This window comes from Rhinolophus ferrumequinum, chromosome 5, assembly GCF_004115265.2.
Source record: "Rhinolophus ferrumequinum isolate MPI-CBG mRhiFer1 chromosome 5, mRhiFer1_v1.p, whole genome shotgun sequence".
In the NCBI taxonomy this organism is placed as follows: domain Eukaryota; kingdom Metazoa; phylum Chordata; class Mammalia; order Chiroptera; family Rhinolophidae; genus Rhinolophus; species Rhinolophus ferrumequinum.
In genome coordinates, this window is record NC_046288.1 from 84,310,553 (window position 1) to 84,327,457 (window position 16,905).

The following is a 16,905-nucleotide window of genomic DNA, read 5'->3' on the forward strand; positions in this document are numbered from 1 at the left end:
CTGAGGGTGAGTGATAAGAAGCTTCTGTCTGGGTCTTTCGAGTTCGCTCTTGAGATGACTGGCCGGGGGAACCCCGCTGCCATGATGCAAGAATCCCAAGCCACATGAAGACATCACATGTAGCTGAACTCCCAGCTGACAGCCAGCAGCACCCACCAGGCACCTGAAAAAGCCATCTGGGACGTCCAGGTCCATCGAGCCTTCGGATGAGTTCAGCCCCAGCTGCCATCTGCGCCCTCATGAGGAAGGCCCAGAGGGAAGAGCTGCACTGAGCCCAGTCAGCCTGCAGACCCACGAGAGGAAATCCAGGAGTTTGTTGCACAGCAGTAGGTAACAGGAGCACCTCCTCAGCACCTGTCCTTTTCGTCTCCTGCACCTGGAATGTTTTCCTCAGATCTTTGCATGACTGACCCCTTTCGTCATTTATTTCCCTTCAAACGTCACTTCTCGGAGTGGCCTCATCTGGTCTCGGCTGCTGCTGTGTGTCCTGTGTCCATGGGAATAAGATCTGTGTGGATATTGGCAGAGCTGTATTCCAGGGGGTGTTTGTGTCAGCAGTTTGTTTTCTATCTAAATGCCAGAATCCTAATGCAGAGAACCACATAAACCGTTGCAATTTAAAACATTTTTGTTGAGTTATCATTTCTTACAGTGAAGTGTACAGACCTTGAGTGTTCAATGTGACGAATTTTGACAAATGTGGAACCATTATGCAAATCAGATATTGGACATTTCGTCCCCTCAGAAAGATCTCTCACTTCCCTTTCCAGTCAGTTGTCCACCCCTGCCTCGAACAGCCAGCTATTTGATTTCTGAAGAGCCAGTACATTTGTCAGCCTGTTCTAGAATACCGTCTGAGCAGGCTGTTTGGTGTCTGCTCGGTGAAGCTAGCGTTCTGGGTAAAGATCACAGCCAGGATTTGGTGCCCCCATGTCTGTTTTTCTCCTCATTCTCCTGCCAGTTTCCAGCAGCTGAGATTTCTCCAGACTCTGTCAACTACTTCCTAAAGCCATGAAGACTGCAGGTTTCCTTCGCTGCTTTGGTTGTCCTACAGGGTTCAGAGTGAGGCCTGCCCTCAGGCTGAATGCTACAAAATGCGAAAATCCCTCCCGGGCCTCTCCCCTCTTACAAGCGTCCATCCCCTCGAGTATCTGTCTGCTTTGATTGTCTTCTGGCGCCTTACATTTTTGTCCGGAGTCAGTGGCTGTTCTTTGTGAGAGGGTTGGTCTGAGAGGAGATACTTTACACTACGGAAAACAGAATTCTCAGTACTGGGTTCTTTTCCATTGCTGTGTAGCCCATCAAGTCACACACCTCAGTGCGCTGATACATTCTTCTGTGGTGGACATTGGGCTGCTTGCAGGTTCTGCTATTTTGAATCAAGCTGTGTGGACACCAGTGTTCTCTGTTCTTGGGTAAATGCCTAGGAATTCAAGGGCTGGCTCATGGGGTGGGTGCACGTTTAACTTTATAAGAAACGGCCTAATCACTTATCCATAGGGTCTCCTATGTGCTTGGGACTCTTCTAGGCATGGCGGGGGAGGGGTAGGAATGAACAAAACATACACAAAAATAAAAACAGACCTCATAAGCATATCACTTGGTATGTTAGAAGGTGACAAGTGCTATGCAAAACAATAAAGCACAGAGAGCTGATGGGAGTGGAGGGAGCTGAGGGAAGGCTTCGCTGAAGTAAATACCTGGGCGAGACTCCCTGGTGGTGACTGAGAGGGCCACGTGGCTATCTAGAGGAAGGGCATTCTAGGAGAGGGAACAGCTGCTGCGAAGGCGCTGAGGTGTTGGCTTGGGGGAAACTGGCAGAGGCAGGTAGGCGGTGCCGAGGTCCGAGAAGTGTGGGGGCAGATCACAGGGAGGTGGGAGAGGGCTCATGGGACATTGTAAGGACCTTGGGTTCACTCCAGGCAAGACAGGAAGCTGTGACGATCTGGAGAGGAGACGCTCTGGCCTTCTGTTGAGAAGAGACAGTCGAAGGAAGGATGGAGAAGTGGATGCCAGCGAGGGTGCTCCTGGGACATCCAGGAAGGGCAACGGAGGCTCAGTGTTGACAGCAGAGGTACCCAGCACGGCCAGACCGGGATACGTTCCGAAGGCAGAGGCAGCAGGATTGGCCCACAGACTAGATGTGGTGTGAGAGAAAGAGAAGCATGAGGGACGACCCACCGTTTTTAGGGCCACATGACTGGAAGCACTGAGTGATACAGTCATGTAAACGCTGACTATCGATCTAGCAGGGTGATAAGAGACCCTAGTTGGAAAGATGGGACGAGAAGTGTCCTGCATCACTCGACCTTCTCACCCTGCCTGGGTTTCTCCAGGAGATCTTGAAATCATCTCATTTCTTATTTGCTTGCGTGTTGTCTTCGTGTCCTATAGTATAAACTCCAGGGCCCAGCGCAGGTCTGGCAGACATAGGAACTCAGTAAGTATTATGGAACAAAAGGAAAAAGAAGGCAGGGGGCAGAGGGAGGGAAGGAGGGAGCCAGGAGCTGGACTTGCCCAAGGCCAAGGGCACACGATCACCCTCCTTCAGACCCTCAGCCTGGGAGCTCCTGCGCGTGGCCCCACAACGCGTCCCACACCCAAGGGTAGACTTGCTGCTTCTTTTAAGAGATGTCCCCTCAGGCTTTCGCCTTGGCATACAGAAGTACATGGACTTCAAGGTTTGGGTTCAGGCTTGCCCATGGCTTGTTCGTTCCGTGATCCCAACTCTGATAGAAGCAGAGTTCGTTCTTCTGCAAAAAGAAACACATGGTTCATTTGTCGTCTCCTGGAAACCCACCCCACTCGTTCCTACTGCTTCTCAGCCCTTTAGACCCTAAGGACAGAGATGACCCCAGCCTTTTCTTTTCCAGACCAAATCCTCCTCGATTCTCAATTCCTTATTCCTTCCTTCAACAGGTGATTTCTGAGCACCCACTATGTGCCAGCCCGGTGCTGAGCACTGGGGCCAAAGGACAAAGAAGCCCCGTCGCCCACCTCGTGGAACAGATGTGCCAGGTCCCTCTGGAGGCCGGCATCTGCGTCTTCAGGAGCAGACGGGGCCAATGAGGAGGGTGGGGGTGACTGCATCTCCCCAGGCCACCCTAAGTCTGGGAAATGGCCAGTGACTGTGCCTTCCTGGGAGGACCAGGACCATGTATCTTTCCCTGTTGCTTCTTTTTCTGGAGGCTAGCCCCCTGCCAGTGCAGACCAACCTGCTGAATGAATGAATGAATGCATGCATGCATGCATGCAACAAAGTATCACAGGGCTAATGGCAGTAATATACATGAGCCTGTGTGATTCCTAGAAGGGCCCCATGTGATCTCCTTGGGGGGGTTGCGGGAGGACTGGTGGACCCCTCAGGTCTCAGTCAGCGTTTGCTGGACGGGAAGTGGCCCAGATTGCAGACCATGCCTGCAGCTCAGAGGTCCAGTTGGTGTCACTTCACCCAGTACCAGAACCAGCCAGTTACATTTTAGGGCAGCAGCTGAGTGGCCATCAGAGCACAGCATCCGGGCATGGGAAAGCAGAGTTTGGGCTTACATTTTTCATACACCAGCAACCCAGATCCTGAATAATTTATAGTTAATTATCCTGATTTAAAAGAAGCCTGGATCGCAATGATCACTTCTCCTGAGTTACAAAGATCCTGCCTGCTCCCTGGCGGCATCCCAGCCGGCCTGGGCTGTGGCAGGCAGGCTTGCTGCAGTGTGACAGCTTCAGGTTAATGTGGCCGCCCTTCCCGCGTCAGCTTTTATTACCATTCACACCCAGCTCCCTCAGGTCCCTGCAGACTTTCAAATGATCGCTGAATTAGAGCAATTTGTCCCCACATCAGGACGTTTGAACTGTTACCTTTGCAGTGCCCAGAGGGTACACACCATGTGGGGGCTATTAGTCATGGGGGATGAGACCCTGACACCCCAGGACTCAGTTCAGACAAAGCTTCCCTTTCCTTCCTGGTCACACAGAACCTAGAGACCCCGCTGCGAGGTCCCTCCTGAGAAGACTCCCGGCAGGACCTGCGCTGCGCCTGGTACATGTTGCTGTCCGAGTGGAGGGGCTGCTGGTCCTCAGGATGGACTCGCGGCTCAGATGCAAGGGGTCCCCCGGTACCTCTGCTCTAAGTGATGGCAGAGCAGCTCCTGGTCATAGCCCTGTGGCTTGTGGGCCAGGCCGGAGTAGGTGGCGTATGTGTGATACCTGGCTTTCAGCGTTCTGGAGGAAAAGCCAAATCAGGAAGCAAACTTCTGGATGCTCTTCCCTTCTCCCTTCCTCCCTGCCTGTCCTTCTTCATCTCCCTCCCTCCGTCCCTCCCTCCTGCAGACATGGCCAGGGTGGCCAGAGAGCCTGCTAGGGCGACAGAATGGGGGAAGCCTGGCTTCCTGATAATGCAGGCCTGGACGGCTTCTGTCTGTACTGTTAGTGAAAGTGCTGGACCTCCTGTGTGTAAGTGGTTGGCACAGTCTGTTCCCATCCGAGCTCTGACTTAGATACCACCAACGCCACATGCACACAAAGACAGGATGCAGAGACTGGAGCGACGCATTTCTCCATCAAACTTTGATCAAGCAACGACCCTGTGCCAAGCACAGGCGCCGGACCTGGGTATCTGGAGCAAAGAACCCTCATTCACCTGCACATGTACACCTACTGTGTGCAGAGCACAGCCCAGAGGGAGGCCAGCCGCACCTGTAGAAGCACTGCCGGACCTCGGTCATGAGCTTGCCCTCTGTGGTCTCCACATCCACAGCTTCCCACGCTGGCTTTGCATATGTTCAGGCAGAAACACGTGGTTATCAGAAATGCGGCCATAACTCAAACCACCGTTGACATGGCAGTCCAGCAACTCCTGGGTCACGTGGACTGTTCTGTTACTCTGGCTGCAGACGCCGGGAAGAGAAAACAGTATTATTGTCGTGGATAATGTCTCCCGGGCATTATCGCCTCGAGCTGGAACTAGGTTAACAAGCCCCTCTGCGCAGTTACCAGCCGCGAACCAGGAGTAAAGAAAAAGGTCCTCTGCAGAGCCTAAGCCACCAGGCCACTCACGAAACTCATGCACGTGGTTCAGATAAAAGCCCGTTAGACTCCACCCAGCCAGCGCCAAACAGCATCAGATTCCTTCCCTGTCCCTGAAAGCGTCACGGAGGAGGGGCCGAGGCTGCAGACAGGCCCGAGAGACTGCCAGCAGAGGGCGCGCACTCTGTCACCGAGGAAACGAGGAAACGCCCCGCAGAGGCGGGGTGGGGTCACCGAGGCGGCCACCAGGGGCCGACCCCTACTCCTTTCAGCAGGTACCTCCATCAGGACAGGATGGATTTTTGTCCTGCTGACGCTGAGCTGCCCAGCTGTCCCATGCCAGAGCCTTCACGCACTCCCCCTCCCCACCCATGAAATCCTTGTGACCCCAGGGGCAGGGATTATAAAGCCATTTCTCGGCTGACTTACGCGCGCATCTGGGAAGTGCACAAGCCGGGACTCAGATTCACTTCCAACGCCACCTTCTCCGCTCACTCCGTTAACCAGGAGTCAGGTGTTAGGGAGGGGCAGGGGAAGGATGGCAAGGGGCTCAGAGCCTGGACTGGGAATCTGTGGTCTAAGAAAACGCACAGTGACGTGTTAGCAACAGGCTGTGCCCCCGCCAGGCAGCTGACGAAGGAGTGACGCCTCTACACCCACTTGACAATTTCTGTGAGATGATGGTGGCAACAAGGCCGGAAGGCGAGGCTCGGAGAAGAGCCCCTTTGAAGAGGAGGGAAGAGAAAATAATCCTTTCCTTAGCCTGGCACCCCTGGCCTTTCCCAGGTGGCCCCCGGCTCCCCACCCGCGCTTCCTTTCATAAACGCTCCCCCAGTGCCATCAAGCAAGGGGAAAATCACCCACAGAATGGGAGATTTGCAAATCATATACCCGACAGGGGATTTTTATCAGAAACTATAAAGAACTCTTACTGAAAAATAAAAAGACAACTGAAAGATAAACTGAAACATAAAAAGACAACCCAATTTTAAAATTGGCAAAGGATCTACACAGACGTTTCACCAGAGAAGACACACAGGTGGTCACCAGGCACATGACAAGACCCCCAACATCATAGTCAGGAGGGAAATGCAAATCAAAACCACCAGGAAATACCACTTCACACCCCTGAGGATAGCTGCAATTGGAAAGAAAGAAAATGACGAGTGCTGGGGAAGATGTGGAGTCATACACACCGCTGGTGGGAAAAAGGTGCGGCCACCGTAGGAAACAGTCTGGCCGTTCCTCAACTGGTTAAACCACAGGGTAGATTTCGCCTATGACCTAGTAATTCCACTCCTAGAAATCGACCCAAGGGGAAGGAAAAGGGTGTCCATGCAAAAACGGGTACATGCCTGGCCATACTCCTCAGAGCTGAAAAGTGTAAGAACCCTAACGCCCATCAGCTACAGAGCAGATAAGTAAAGCTGCTGGTTCTGAGCCGGGAACATTACTGAGCCGTGAGACGGGAATGAAGTCCTCCTCAAATGTGCAACGTGAACAGACCTGGGAAACGGATACTAGGTGAAGGAAGCCAGTGACAAAAGGACCGCATGTGCTGTTTCCATTTCATGAAATTCCTAATTGGGCGACTCCATAGAGACAGAAGGTAGTTTAGACCTGCAAGGGCACTGGGGCAGTAGAGAATGGGGAGTATGAGGCTTCTCTTTGAGGGGATGGAAATGTTCTAAAATGGACTGTGGTGACGCTTGCACAACTCGGTGAGAATACTAAAAACCACAGATGCGTGCAATTGAAATGGGTGAATTGTACGGTGTGTGAATTATCACAACACAGCTGTTATCCAGAGAGAAAGAAAGCTCCCCACCCAAACCTGCCCTGGTGGTGGGTCTGTGCACAGGGTGGCTCCCACCTCAGCCCTTTGCACAGGCCGTTTCCTTCCAGGGAACAACTGTCCCTGGCCCTTCGAGGCCTCAGGCCTGGCTCCAGGGGTCTCCCCTCTCCAAGCTTCCTCTGAGTATCCCCTCCCTTAATTCCAAGAGCTCCTCCTCTCTCCATCATTGGACAGCACTGAGTTCCCCTCCCTGCATCCTCCCTGCCCAACAGGCGCCAGCCCTGGCCTGGTCTCCCTTCCTTGCCCCCCCCACCAGCTACCCTTCCCACACGCTTGCTGTTTCCTGCCTCTGAGCCTTTGCTCATGCTGTTCCCTCCACCTAGAGGGCCTTCTCTTGGGAGAGGGCACCTTCATCTCCAAACCTCCACTTTCCCCACAGGGACACTGTCAGGACAACCCTTCTGGCCTTTCACATCCCCCGTTAGTTGATTTGCGAAGGGGGTTGGAAGACGACCCTGGGCACACTCAGCAATCCCCCACTCTCTAGGGAAAGCATGCAGTCTCTGAGCCCCTGTGGGAGGCCTTTCGAGGGGCCTATCAACACACCCGTGATTTCTGTACACACACCCCCACCCAGCCTTTATCTGAAATGCAGCAGACATCCTGTCCCCCCACGTCCTGCTCTGATGATTTTCCTCCATCATAGCTGTCACTGTTGTCTGTATTTTTTTTTGCCTGCCCCCCCCAGCTAGAATATGGGCCCCCAAGAGCAGGGATTTTGTCTCTTTGATTGGTGTATTATGCCAATGTCTAGACCAAGCCCTGCCACCTCGTAGGTGCTCCAGAATATTTGTTAAGCAAATTACTCTGCATCGCTGTTGCATGTGGTGGGGCGGGGGTGATGTGTGTTGTGTCTGCACAAACCCACACCTTCCGCCAGCCCGTCCTTCTCAGATGAGCCCCTCCTTCTTCTGTCTCAGTGGAGGGCTGCTGCCCCAGCTCCCAAGGTCATCGCTCCACACCCTAAGTGTCTGTCTGTGTGTGTTCCCGCTCCCCTAGGGACTCTCACATCCAGACCTCTTCTTCGCGTGGCGTGGCCAACACACTCCAACTTCAAGGGCCATCCCGCCGTGGGCTGGCATCGTCTCCTGGAGTGAAGTCCTCCAGGACTGAATCGTAGTCTACTTTCGCTGCCATACAAGATACCACAGCTGGGGGGGCTTCAACAAGAGATGTGTTATCTCAGTTTGGAGGCCGGAAGGAGTCCGGGGTTAGCAAAGAGCCTGAGAGCTCCTGTGATAACCACAGAGGCTCAGTGTTCCTTCACTAGGGGGTGGCATTTCACCGCGGGGACAGGCTACAGCATAAGAACAGTTGTCTCTAAGAACAGGCTCTGGTATGCTGAGCGTGAAGAGGCTCCTTTAGGCTCTAGGTTCTGTTACTTTGGTGCAAGTAGCCAATGTTCCAGAAGGAAAGCCGGTGCCACGTGCGTTTTCCCCACTCAAAAAAGCGTTTGCCCCACAGACGCTCCACACGTGACTGCAAGCACCATAAGAAAACGTGGGGCGCTGGCAGTTCCCACAGAGCATTCAACCTTTGCGTCAGGCATGGTTACTCCAGCGTGGGACCTCTTCTTGAACGGGGCCATGGCTGCAGGGGGAAAAGTGTAAATCGTGACACATTCTGGGTGACCTAGAGAAGGAAACAGCCTGATGGTTCTTTGTGGATGTGTGGGAGTTTGCAAGATGGGCACGCCTGCACTGTTTCCCATCAAGACTTTCTGCCATCAGGGTTCTCTGTCCTTCGGAGTGAGGACAGGCCTGGGGCTCACACTTGCAGTGATGGGCAAAGTGCCTGGGGCCGCACCCAGTACGGATGACTTCGCAGGATGGAGCCTGACATCCTCCCGCTTCCGACTTTCCACAGCTCCCAATGTCTGCTCTCCAGAAGCCTGATCCTCAGCCTGGCTTAAAACAACAGAAATGTCTTGACTCCCAGTTCCGAAGGCCAGAAGTCCCAAATCAAGGTGCCAGCAGGGCCGGGCCCGCTCTGAAGGCTCACAGGGAGGGTCCTTCCTCACCAATTCCAGCTTCTGGCGGCTCCCAGCAATTCTAGGCGTTCCTGACTTATGGCTGCCTCACTCCCATGTCTGCCTCCGTGTCTCTTCTGGTAAGGACACCGGTCATATGGGATTAAGGCCCCACCCTACTCCTGCTCGACCTCATCTTAACTGATTCCTTCCTCAAGGTCCTACTTCCAGAGAAAGTCCCATTCACAGGCACTGGAAATTAGAACTTCAACATATCTTTAGGGGGACACAATTCAACTCACTGCAACCCTACACAGCACAGTTTGCTTCTCTGTGTGTGTAGATCTGTGTTGAGCTTTCCAGGCACCAAAATGTTTTGGGAAATCCCAGAGAAGATTTCCAAAGAATGCCCAGGACCTGTTTTTTCAGGAGCTCGTGGGACTAACAGATTATGGTCACTTCTTAAGCAAGTTGTGGCATTGTTCATGAAAGCTACAAATTGTAAGTAACCAACAGCATCAAGGATAAAGAGTGTAGTGGGTCTCAAAGTTTGGCCCCAAGACCAGTAGTACCAGAATCACTTGGGAAGCTGGTAGAAATACAAATGATCAGGCCCTACCCTAGACCAAATAAATCAGACACTTTAGGGGTGGGCCCAGCAATGCATTTGAACAAGCCTTCCAGTGAATTCTGATGCATGCCCAAATTTGAGAACCCCTGCCATGGAGCAATCAAAATGAATGAACTGTGAACTGTATCGACCTATACCTGCATCAACACAGGTGAGATATATATATAGGGGTGCCAAAAAAGTGTATACACTTTTTTTTTTGTATACACATTTTAAGAGATGTTTTCTATGCTCAAGCAGTAGTTTGCCGTAATCAGAAGTGTCTGGACCGTGATGGGAACCACTCTGAGCCCCTCTTGTCATTGCAGACGTCAGACGTGACTTGTATTCATCTTCCGTTATCACTGTATATTGAGTATTACAATTAATACAGTATTTTCCTTTCTTAAAATGTGTGTACATTTTTTTGGCACTGTGTGTGTGTGTGTGTGTGTGTGTGTAAAATATTGAGAAAGAAGCAAGATACAAAGGAATAATTAAGTTCTACAATGGGGGGGAAACTATATCATATTTCTTATGATTTCATTCATAGCTAATAAGAACAATAAAGAAAAGCAAGGAAATAGGTAACCAAAAGTTACAAAAGCGGTTACCTCTAGGAGAGAGAGGCGGGACTGGATTAAGAAGTGATAAAGCAGAATTTCTGAGGGTGTTGGCATGGTTGTATTTCCTGACCTGGTTGATGGTTGCATGTGCATTTCCTTTAAAATTGTATATTATAATTATATGTATTACATATAATATTACATACTTCCTATATATCACATATAATATATTCCCTCTATAAATATATATTACGTATAATAATTTTCACAGAAAATATTAAAAATGTGAAAAATATATAAAAATGTGAAAAATATAAATGTAAAAGTGAGAAAAGAAAAAGGTCCAAATTCTCACCTAACCTCTCACAGCTCCTTTGACATAACCCAGCCTGTGCAGAACTAACTCCAAGTGGCTTAAACAACAGGGGGGCATTTGGGGTTGTGGCAGATGGTTAGCTCTCTGCCAAAAGCCATTCTTCCTCTCCGTGGTATAAACTAGTTTCAGCCAAGAAGCGGCTCCTCAGCCACGGACTGCAAGTGGAGAACAGAGATTGTTTCTCCAGAATGCCGACGGACCTGCGCCCTCTGCCCCACAACACGCTAGTTCGTGGAGCCGTTGCCCTGCCCCAGGCAAGCACGTTAGGCATTTTCCTTTATCGGGGTGGTCACGCCCCAGGACCCCCGGCCCCCCGCCCTGTTCTAAGGAATTCTCTAGCGTCACTGCTCGGAGCACACCCACTTTGTCTCGCAGCCACCCGAGATGGGCCGCCTCTGTAAGTTTCCCTTCGTAAAGTCTGCTAATCACCGGACTGGACTGGCCAGCCCTCCGTGTTCCGTCTTGCCCTGCCCTCCCCTGACAGACGGAGCCTTCCAGCCTCGGGCTTTGCCCTGGGTCCGCGTGTGTGAACGCTGCATTGCCCATCACATCCATCACGTCCATCCAAAGGCAGCAGAGAGCATCCTCACCAAGGTCCTTCCAAACATCCCAGCTCAGACCCCAGGCGTGTGAGGGAGACCTTTTGGGGCCTCCCAGCCCCTCCCAGCCAGCAGCACAATGGACTGAGGGAGTCCAGGCAAGGAGCGCTACAGGAAACAGAAGCAACCAGTGAGCCCGGCCAAAATTCCTGAACCACAGAATTGTGACACGGGATGGTTAGGGTTCTAAGCCATTGGGTTTTTGAGAGTTTTGAACACAACAACTTCACTGGTCCAAGACAAACTGTTCTCCAGTTTCCAGCTTGGGGAAAAACAAGTTCCTGTTTCTTCACCCAGCTGAAACTGCCTGGTTTTATGGTAACGAAGCCCTGGGGCTGCCCAAGGTTGTCAAAACTGGCTTGCAGAGCTGCATTTGGAATTGGTTAATTTGAACAGAGAGAAAAATAACAAAGTTATAGATCCTCCGGGGGGCACCGGGGTGGGTGAATGGGAGGGGGTGTGTGGTGGACCCAGGGCAAGGCATCACGAGGCAGGTAATAAAGGGTGTGATGTCTATAGGGAATTTAAAAACAATAAAACCAAAAACCAACTGAGTCTGTCTGCTTAGGCCATTCGAAACAATCTCAGTGACGAAATACTCCTCCCTCAAAGTACACGTGCTGCAGTTACTGTCGAGAATACCGGGAATGCCAAAAAAAGGTATACACATACACATGACTTGTATTCATCTTTTGTTACCTGTATATATTATTACCATTTTAATACAGTTTTTTTCCTTTCTTAAAATGTGTATACCTTTTTTTGGCACCCTCTGTATATGTGGGGTGGGCTGAATAATGGCCCGCCCCCAAAGATACCCAAGTCCTAATTCTGTAAACCCATAAATGTCATTTTAGGTGCCCAAAGGGACTTTGCAGATGAGATTGCACTAAGGACTAACCTCCTGAGACAGGGAGGTTATCCTGGGTTATCCAGGTGGGGCCATGTAACCACAAGGGTCCTTCTAAGAAGTAGGCTGGAGGATCTGAGTCAGCAAAGGAGACGGAGATGGGACAATGGAAGCAAGAGGTTGCGGTGGTGTGAGGAAGGAGCCAGGAGCCAAAGAATGTGGGCAATCTCTAGAAGCCAAGAAAGGCCAGGAAAGAGATTCTCCCGAGGCCTCCAGGAGGACCCTGGCCATGCTGACTTCTTGATTTAGATTTCTGACCTCCAGACCTGTAATGCAATAAAGGGGAGTTGTTTTAAGCCACTACGGGTGTGGTACTTCATTACAGCAGCCACAGGGGACTGATACCATACGTAAGCTTAACAGTAGCTCATTCTAACGATTTCTTTTTTCCGTTAGTAAACATTTACTCTACACAGAAGTTAAGTCAGAGACTGTCGATTGTAGAGGTGCCCCTGATACACAAGGACTCAGCTCTGTGCATCCTCTGGGAGTAAGTTCATAACAGTCCAGAGGTATTCACACTGGCTTTGGGCACAGTTCACACCTTCAAGCCCTGTTGTACTGTGATTTCCGCATTTAGCAAAATAAACAATGACAGCATAGTTACTGTAAAGATGAAGAAACAAAACCTCACGTACTTTCATCCTGCCATTCTATGTGACCATTTGGACTTTCAATTTATGTTTATAATTTAAAACACAGTGAGATATTTTTGTTTGGTAAGTGCAAATTTTAGCTAGTGCACTACATATTTAATTTGAATATCTTTGAAATGTATTCATAATTGCTAATTGCTTTAAAACTAATGAACTAATCAAGAAAATAACAGGTTATATTAGTGGTATCATTTACTAGTTGCATAAATGGCACCTTTTGCAGTGTTTTCAGCTTTGTTAAAATTTACTTACTATTGGACACTTAGTTGTATAAAATATTATTAAATCAGGCTAATCTGAAAAGATAAACTCACTCTTGTGGTTTGCCTTTACTCTCACGCTCTCACGCTACTACTCACACTATACCTCATTCACTTTTGACACGTGTGTGTTTTTACTGCATCAAACATTTCTCCACGACACCAGCTGGTGGCCATGGTTCACTCAATTTTGACACTATCTACCTCGAATTAGCATTAGACCCCACAAGTGTAGGAGTCATTTCCATAAGACTGCCCCCACTTCAGACACCAATTGAAAGTCCCAGGTTGTCACCCGAACTTCTGACGACTGGCTATAAATCAGAGTTCCCATGACACCCTCCTCGTCATTCACTAGAATGCCTCACAAACTCAGGGAAACACTGATGTTTCCTGGTTTATTATAAAGGACATAATAAAGGCTCATAATAAAGAGAAACAAGGGCCCCGAGCCCAGGAGCTTCTGTCCCCGTGGAGTTGGGCGGGGGGGCCAACCCTCCCAATGTGTAGTGGGTTCACCAACCCAGAAGCTCTCCGAACTCCATACTACTGGGATTTTTATGAAAGCTTCATCACGTAGGTATAATCGATCATGAACTCCATTTCCAGCCCATCTCCCCTCTCTGCAGAATGCAGGGTGGAACTGAAAATTCCAAGCTTCTAATCATGGCTTGATCTTTCTGGTGACCAGCTCCATCCAAGAGCCAGCCAGAGTCACCTCATTAGAACAAAAGGCACTGCCATCACCCAGGCAATTCCAAGGGATTCAGGAGCCCTGTGTCAGGAACTGGGGCAGAGACCGCTACGTATATTTCATATTATTTCACAAATGACGAGAGCAAAGATGAAACAGTTAGGGAGCTATCAAAGCGACTGAACGCATAGTTGTGCTTGTTTGCCCTTTGGGAACTTGGAGGAACTTGAAGCCCTTTGTGTTGGGAAACCAGCAACTGGTCCATAATTATTCTGAATTTCATTAAGAAATGTGTGGGGGGGCACCCCTAAAGACACTGATCCCATGGAGCCCAACAAAGAAAAATTTTAAGCAAAAGAGGAGGCAATTGAAGCAATGGCTGGATCTGTATTGAAATATGAAATGCCTGTGATACCACGTAGAGTTTTATGTCACATTTATTACTTCAAATCATTTGTCATAGAGAGGAGAGGTATTGAAAAATGACCCCCTCTGGGTGTCAAATATGCCAGATACTTTATCAAGAGGGGGAAGAAAAGGAGTGAGCCTCCATCCCATTTGCTTCATTCGCCCAACCCTGCTGGGTTTCCACTTAAAAGGGGGTCAGGCTGGACTTGCTGGTCTCCAGGGCCTCACACTGCCAACACCTTAGGGTTCCTGAGTGCCCTCCCCTTCCATGCCCTGGAAGGGGAGAAGTCCCAGTATCCTAAAAGTCCTGCTGTCCTTGTGACTTCTCAGCCTAGCAGTGAGATGGGATGCAAGAGCTGCGAAGGGAGCCTGGACGGAAGCGCTACACTTCGGGAGGCATGGTGGATAAGACATTCTAAAATCCTCTTCTTTCCACTCCCACAGGCGGCATACAGTAGATCACAACAAACTTTCCTTTAAACACACTGCTGAGCGTGCAGAATGCAAGAGAAATCCTCAAAGGCGTTCAGGAGGGAACTGAATACTAAAACCAGATACGTGAGCAAACGTCAAATCAGAGCTACCAATAGCAGAAACACAGGGATAGGAGACGAGGTCCTGGAGGGGTTGAACCAAATCTGACTTTAAAAACCTCCCAGCCTGGACTGGCCCCATGGCTCAGGTGGTTGGAGCCCCGAGCTCCTAACGCTGAAGACTGCCGGTTCGATTCCCACATGGGCCAGTGAGCTGCACCCTCTACAGCTAAGACTGTGAACAACAACAGCGTGAGCTACTGTGTGTCATCAGGAGCCCATAGCGACTGGCCGGCTGACTGGGGAGCGCAAGGCTCATAATACCAGCATGGGCCAGGGAGCTTGTCCTATACAACTAGACAACAGCTTGAACTGGAGTGGGGGTTGGGGGAGGCGGAAGAAAGGGGGAAAACAAAAAAACTAAGAAACCTTCCAACCAGTGCAAAGGTACCAAAAGGAATCCAGGTGGTGTATTCTGGATGTAGGTGGAAAAACTAATACAAATATAAATACAAATTTGAAAACAGAATTCTGCAGATCTGTAATTATGAAATTGCTCTCAACCAAGATCAACCACAAATCCCCACTGGAGAAGCTTTCTCAGCCAAGCTTGTTACGATTCCCCAGAATTAAAGCCAAATATTACACACACGGAAACAAAGCACCACATAAGAGTCAGTCAAACAAAAAGTAACAGATACGGGAATTATCAAATGTAGAATATAAAATGGCTCTTTATGAAATATGAAAAAAAACCACAAGAAACAGAAGACTACCAAAATTAGCCAAAATTAGCCAGGCAATGAAAGGTAGGAACGTTCCTGGCCTCTCCTCACTACCTACATGCCAGTAGCAGCCCTCCCTCCCTCGTCCCTCCCTCTCAAGTTGTAACAGTTAAAAATGTCTCCAGTTAAAAATGCCATATATACCCTAGAGGACAAAATCACTACAGTCGAAAACATTCTGTTCTAGAGGAAGGTACAGGATCAGATACTATATAAGAAAGTTAGATAATGAGTGTCGTGTGGGGGATCCTGCCGACTACGCCAAGCGTCATGCAGGACGGCGTGCAGGGTCCCCGGTCCCACTCCCCACACAAGAACGCAGGACATGGTGAGGCCAAAAAGGAACACCCACAGAGCCATAGGTAGGGGAGTCATACCACTGTACTGTCACTGGCAGCTGGGTTGGAGGCTCAGGAAGCAGGAGCCACACAATTCTCAACCCTCACTGCGCCGCTTGCAGGCTCAGCCACCATCTCCTTGCTAGCCCCCATTTGCTGCTAGCATAGCCACGGCAGTTATATTAGTGGCCAACGGCTCACTGGTTACAGCTGACGGCCAACTAGCCACAGCTGATGGCCATTTGATTGCAGTCGACAGCCATTTACTACCTGAGCCAGCACCTTTCTATGTGAGGCCGAGAGCCTGGAAACTGCTTTTTGGGGCTCTGTCCCCACAATGAGCAAGCAGCAAAATTACACTAAAACTGTGAAACAGTAGGGGGTTTTGTCAAATCTAAGAAACCATCAATTTTAAGGTTTACCATTATTTTGGGTAATGTTCAGAGTGAGAATACACTACAACGTTTAAGTGTGAATCGGTGTTCTATATCACAGCAACTGAAAAACGCAGAGAATTTCAATGTGAGAAGAGGTTCACTGAGAATTTCGTGACTTTTGTTTCTCTTCGTTCTTAACTCTGCCATCTTCGAAAGTAGGACTTGTGTCCCTTTGACTGGAAAACAGAAACCAACCCTATGGCACTTGCGCACGCTGGATTCTTGAAATTTTTCTTGCTGTTTTGTGACCGGGTCAACAGACTAGGCTAGGAAATGAACTTATCTGTCCTTAATTAAAAGTTTGTGTTGCGTGAATGCTAAAGCAAATTTACCGATCTGTGCCAAGCTCTGCTCAGGGCTTTACAGACAGTTACAATAAGACACCCCCCACCCCACGGCCACAAACACACACGGAGCCCTGATTTTGGTAAAAGGTGGGAAGGATAGTCAACAACCCCGTTTTCAACGGAGCTTTGGGGTCCGCTGGGGGCTCAGGATGAACGAGACCAGGTCTTTAACCCTGGAGTGGGGGCGGGGGGCTTGGCCCGGTGAAAAGACACTCACTTCTGACTGCAATCCGAACAAGAACGATTACACGGCTGCAAGAACGACAATCTCACGGCTGAGAGGGGTCTGCTGGCCGTACGAGGGAACGGGGCTGTGAGGCTTAGCCCGGGGACGTCACAGCCTTTGAGTACATTATTACGTAGCACCTTCCTCGTTTCGTGTAAGAAGATCGCGTTTACATCTTAAAAATATGTAAATTCCGCGCTCGAGAAGCCCTGTATGAGAAAGGTGCACCAAAACACGTCACCCCAAAGCCAGGGACGCAGCGAGCAGAAGGCGGGCGCCTTACGTACTCGGGCTCGGGCTCGTGCGCGCGC

General features: G+C 50.0%; 1 long non-coding RNA gene across 1 annotated transcript; it reads right to left on the minus strand.

Moving 5' to 3' along the window:
• Positions 1–436: 436 nt before the first annotated feature.
• Positions 437–16,839, minus strand: LOC117022376 (uncharacterized). Its single transcript, XR_004423038.1, has 3 exons — positions 16,586–16,839; positions 4,696–4,886; positions 437–2,753 (listed from the first exon to the last, which is right to left on the minus strand). It is a non-coding gene; the product is annotated as an uncharacterized LOC117022376 (long non-coding RNA).
• Positions 16,840–16,905: the final 66 nt, after the last annotated feature.